The following is a 6,465-nucleotide window of genomic DNA, read 5'->3' on the forward strand; positions in this document are numbered from 1 at the left end:
CAAGCGCTGTAAAACACATGCGCTTTCATTGAATTTAACTACCTATTACAGCGCGTTTTTCACAAGCGCTGTAAAACACATGCGCTTTCATTGAATTTAACTACCTATTACAGCGCGTTTTTCACAAGCGCTGTAAAACACATGCGCTTTCATTGAATTTAACTACCTATTACAGCGCGTTTTTCACAAGCGCTGTAAAATACATCTTTAAAATAATTATATACGTTGGAAACCCTCATATCCTCTACATCTTTCAAATAATTATATACGTTGGGAACCCTAATATCCTCTACGTACTGTGCGGCCATCTACGTTGTCTAAGGTATTTTTTACACATGATCTGTTATGTTTTGAAATTGTCAAAAATTGTCAAAAACTCATACCACATGATCTGTTCTGTTTTGAAATTGTTAGTTGATATTGGTTTCTTTTTGAAACTTGTTGATATGTTTTGAAAGCTTATTATTTTTGTTACTGCATTTATATAGGTGGTATAATATGGATAGGAAATGGATTTCAGCCAATCGATTGTCAAAAGAGTATGAAATTGGAGTGAAGGAGTTTGTTGAGTTTGCAGTGAAGAATGCAAAAGATCCAAATAGAGTAGTTTGTCCTTGTTTAAAATGTTGTTTTGGAAAACGTGTTAGAGAAGATGAATTAGAAGGACATCTAGTATGTAATGGAATTGATCAAAGCTACACATGTTGGATAAGACATGGTGAGAAAAAAAAAGGAAACATTAATTTTGAGAATAGTTCTACATATGCTTCAACTGATTTCGATACAGATACATATGAGCCGGACCGAGTTGATGAGATTGCAAAAGCAGTTGAAGAAGATCTTCGAGATTGTCCTAAAATGTTTGAAAGTTTGTTGAGTGATGCAGAGAAAGAATTATATAATGGTTGTACTAAATTCACAAGACTGTCAGCGATATTAAAGTTGTACAACTTAAAAGCGAGTAATGGATGGTCTGATAAAAGCTTTACGGAATTATTAACACTCATAAAAGATATGTTGCCAGATGATAATGAACTTCCCAGTCGAACCTACGAGGCTAAACGGATTTTGTGTTCTATTGGAATGAGTTACGAAAGGATTCATGCGTGTCCTAACGATTGCATTTTATTTCGAAACGAATATGAACTACTTAAGGCGTGTCCGAAATGCAATGTCTCTCGATATAAGAAGAAAGAATCTACTCCAGCAAAAGTCGTGTGGTATTTTCCTATAATACCAAGATTTAGGCGCATGTATCGCAGTGAAGAAGATTCAAAACACTTGACATGGCATGCAGATGAAAGAATTAGAGATGGAATGTTTCGACACCCTGCAGATTCCCCACAATGGGCAAAAATTGATCACGAGTATCCTGAATTCGGGATAGAGTCAAGAAATCTAAGACTTGCACTTTCTACTGATGGAATGAATCCACATGGTCTTCAAAGCATCTCACATAGCACGTGGCCTGTGATTTTGGTAATATATAACCTACCTCCATGGTTATGTATGAAGCGTAAGTTTATGATGTTGTCTCTGTTAATTTCTGGACCCAAACAACCGGGGAATGATATCGACGTATACTTGACTCCTCTAATCGAAAATTTAAAAAGTATGTGGGAGACAGGTGTGGAAGTTTATGATGGGTATAAGAAAGAATGTTTCAATTTAAGGGTTATGTTGTTCGGCATAATTAATGATTTTCCAGCATATGGTAATTTATCAGGATATAGCATTAAAGGTCAGTGTGCATGTCCTATATGTGAAGAGAGTACAAATTGGATGCGGTTGAAACATTGTAAGAAGAATGTGTTTCTTGGACATCGTAGATTTTTACCTTATAGTCATCAGTATCGTGGGTGGAGAAATGCATTCAATGGAAAATCAGAGGAAGGTAAAGCTCCTTTAGCACCGACTGGATATCAAATACTTGAAAAAGTACAAGGTTTGACCAATAAATTTGGCAAACCTTTTGCGGGAGAGCTGGTGAAAACTGGGTGGAAGAAAAAGTCAATTTTCTTTGAATTGCCATATTGGAAGTCATTGTATGTAAGACATTTCCTCGATGTGATGCATATTGAAAAAAATGTATTTGAAAGTGTTATTGGTACGTTACTCAATGTTCCAGGAAAGTCTAAAGATGGCGTCAATGCAAGATTGGACTTGGTCGATATGGGAATAAGAAATGAACTGGCTCCAGTAAAGAAAGGAAATCGCACATATCTACCTCCAGCCGCTCATACTCTATCTAGAAAGGAAAAAATTGTTTTATGTAAATTTCTACACGAAGTTAAAGTTCCAGAAGGATACTCTTCGAACATTAAAAATTTGGTTTGTATGAAAGACCTCAAGTTAAAAGGTTTGAAGACCCATGATTGTCATATTATAATGGAGCATTTGCTACCAATAGGTATACGTTCCATTTTACCTGAAAAAGTTCGACTAGCCTTAACTAGATTATGTTTCTTCTTCAGGGAAATTTGTAGTAAAGTGATCGACCCTCAGAAATTACCGACATTGCAGAGGGAAATTGTTGTTACTTTGTGTGAGCTTGAAATGTATTTCCCACCATCGTTTTTTGATATAATGGTTCACCTTACTGTTCATCTGGTTAAGGAGACACAACTTTGTGGGCCAGCTTATATGAGATGGATGTATCCGATAGAACGATATATGAAAATATTAAAAGGGTACGTAAAAAGTAGAAGTCGACCAGAAGGTTGTATTGCTGAACGATACATTGTTGAAGAGGCTGCTGAATTTTGTACTGAATATCTGTCCAATGTTGAATCCATAGGGCTTCCCATGTCTCGTCATTCGGGAAGACTATCAGGAGAAGGGATAACTGGAAGGAGACTACTGACTATATCAAGGACAGAATGGGAGCAGGCACAATTGTATGTTCTGCACAATGATGATGAGGTTCAACCGTATGTTACAATACACATTGATCAGTTATCTCGTTTGAACATGAATAGGAATCAAAATTGGATAACTCGAGAGCACAATCGAAGTTTTGTAACATGGTTAAAAAATCACATAATGTCAAAATTTGATATAGACCCCGGATCAATTTCAAATAGATTGAGGTGGCTAGCAAATGGTCCGAGCTTACATGTCTTTTCTTACACTGGTTATGTTATTAACGGCTACACATTTTATACCAAAGAACAAGATGATCAGACCACTATGCAAAATAGTGGAGTCACTCTCGTAGCTGAAGCGATGCATGTCTCAAGTGCAAAAGACAAAAACCCAATATATGCAAATCTATCATATTTTGGGGTTATCGAGCGCATATGGGAGTTAGACTACACAATGTTTCGTGTTCCCATATTTGGTTGCAAGTGGGTCGATAATAATAATGGCGTTCGGATTGATGAGTCAGGATTCTTGCTTGTCGATTTTAATAGGGTGGGATACAAAGACGAGCCTTTTATTTTAGCGTCGCAAGCTCAACAAGTGTTTTATGTCACTGATCCTTCTAATGATAAATGGTCTGTTGTCCTATCGACCAATAAAATAAGTGATGATAACAATAATGATGAAGATGTTGGTAATGATCTTTTATTTGCAACATCACAACAACCACATGAAATTGATTCAACTGATGATGGTTTATATCTTAGAGATGATCATGATGAGGGAATTTGGATTAATCCATCGTTTCGTATTGTAAATGGACAAACAAATGTGAATGTCACCAGGAAAAGAAGAAGGGCATCTTAATGTATATATATGTTTAATTGTTTTATATAAGCTATGCATGTAATCTGAACTGTGTTATTGTAAATATGCATGTAATCTGAATTGAGTGTTTTATACTAAGTTCTGATTAATTTATTTTCTGATTAATTTATTTTCTGCTTATATTTAGCTTGATTTGAGTGTTTTATACCAAGTTCATGTAACAATGAGTGTTTTATATTTAGCTTGATTTACATGAACTGAACTGAATATAAATTAGTAATTTACATGAACTGAACTGAACTGAATAGAGAGATTCTCTTTTGCTCAGTGCATATATATATATAGATTCTTCAGAATACTCATTTCTAATAATTCATCATCTCCTAAAGTATTGTGATAAAGACAATGATAACAATATTTTTAATCCAATAAACAATGATAAAAATGTTTTTAATGTCATCCCAACCCAAATAAACCAAACACAAAAATAAAATAAAGAGACATTTTACAGCGCTTATCTTAAAAAGCGCTGTAAAAGATCCTTTTAAAAATAAAATAATGAGTGTTTTATACCTTTTACAGCGCTTTTCACACAAAGCGCTGTAAACGACTCTTTTGAAAGTGAGTAAAAAAGACATTTTACAGCGCTTATTTGACAAAGCGCTGTAAAAAAGCTTTAAAAATAATATTCATCAGACACCTAATTTCTTCAAACACCTTGTACGCATCATGGGAATCCAAAAAACATCAGACACAAACCCATTTCTTCAAACACCTTGTACGCATCATGGGAATCCAAAAAACATCAGACACAAACCCATTTCTTCAAACACCTTGTACGCATCATGGGAATCCCCAAAAACACCAGACACAAACCCATTTTTCGCAACATGGCAATGATCCTGAATACCAATTAAGTTTCGATTTAAGAAGGAAAGAGAATGTAAAGAGATAAAAAGGGTGTTGAGGTGGAGATTGAATTGTGAAAGAGTAAGCTTTGATGTTTGTGAAGAAGATGCATAAAAGGAGAAGAGTTTGGTGAAGAGGAAGGGATTTTTGTGGTGACCAGTTACTACTATGTGGGTTTTGCATGCATGTTGAGCTTGTTTAAAAAATAACATAACATAACAAAACACAAAAACAATAAGGCCTTTTACAGCGCTTATTTGGAAAAAGCGCTGTAAAAGAGCCTTTTAAAATTAACATAAAGAGACATTTTAGAGCGCTTATGTGGAAAAGCGCTGTAAAAGGCTTTAAAAAACATTCATATAACATAATAACACACGGAGGTCTTTTACAGCGCTTATTTGGGAAAAGCGCTGTAAAAGAGCCTCTTAAAATTAACATAAAGAGACATTTTAGAGCGCTTATGTGTAAAAGCGCTGTAAAAGGCATTCAAATAACATAATAACACACGGAGGTCTTTTACAGCGCTTATTTGAAAAAAGCGCTGTAAAAGAGCCTTTTAAAAATTTAACTAAAGAAGCCTTTTAGAGCGCTTATGTGTGAAAGCGCTGTAAAAGGCATTCATATAACATAATAACACACGGAGGTCTTTTACAGCGCTTATTTGAAAAAAGCGCTGTAAAAGAGCCTTTTAAAAATTTAACTAAAGAAGCCTTTTAGAGCGCTTATGTGTGAAAGCGCTGTAAAAGGCATTCATATAACATAATAACACACGGAGGTCTTTTACAGCGCTTATTTGAAAAAAGCGCTGTAAAAGGCATTCAAATAACATAATAACACACGGAGGTCTTTTACAGCGCTTATTTGAAAAAAGCGCTGTAAAAGGCATTCAAATAACATAATAACACACGGAGGTCTTTTACAGCGCTTATTTGAAAAAAGCGCTGTAAAAGAGCCTTTTAAAAATTTAACTAAAGAAGCCTTTTAGAGCGCTTTACAAAATAAGCGCTGTAAAAGGCTTATAAAAAGCGCTGTAAAAGTGTTACGTATATATAACAGTTACCTCTTCAGTTTCCTCTTCATTACGTAACCTTCATCTCAACCTTCATTTCTTCTCTTCTTTTGCAAACCCTATCATCCCGTCCTTTACGAACCTTATTTCCACGATCATCTCCTTCATTTCGAACCTTATTTCCATCCAAGATCATCTCTCCCATTTCACACAATATATTTTCATTGAAATACGTAACCCTCATTACGTATTTCTTCAAACCGTATTTCTGTGAACCATATTTCTGTGAACTTTCTGCAAACCCTCTTTTCTTTGCATTTCGTCTTTCTTCGAACCATCATTATTCAGGTATTGATGTTATTAAATTTTTGTAATCATTAGAATGCATGTTGAGCTTTTTTAAGATATACTGATACATGTTGAGTTTGTTTATAATAATGCATGATCCATGTTGAGCTTGTTGATGTTATACTAAAGTGCATGTTGAACTTGTTGTAGTTAAATGGATACAAACAAAGATTTAGAAGTTCAAAATGAAGAAGTTGGCACCTCTAAGACTTACGAAAAAGAAGTCAAACGTGGTGCAACTATCATGCAAAGGGTGATTAAAGCACGGAGCAGTGGCATTAAATTTGAGGTATACTATATATACTCTGTTTGCTGTGTGTTTTTTTATCTTTTTTTAGGGTTTAGGGCATGTACTTACTATATGAGTTTATTAGGTTGGCTGGAACGAGAGTGGTCAGCCAGTTGACCCCAACAGCTCCATGTTTGTAAGCTACATTGGGGCTGTTGTTCGTCAAAATGTCCCAATAACAATAGACAACTGGAGAGATAAGGCGTTGAAGGATGCCAAA

This window comes from Cicer arietinum, chromosome 7, assembly GCF_000331145.2.
Source record: "Cicer arietinum cultivar CDC Frontier isolate Library 1 chromosome 7, Cicar.CDCFrontier_v2.0, whole genome shotgun sequence".
In the NCBI taxonomy this organism is placed as follows: Eukaryota; Viridiplantae; Streptophyta; class Magnoliopsida; order Fabales; family Fabaceae; genus Cicer; species Cicer arietinum.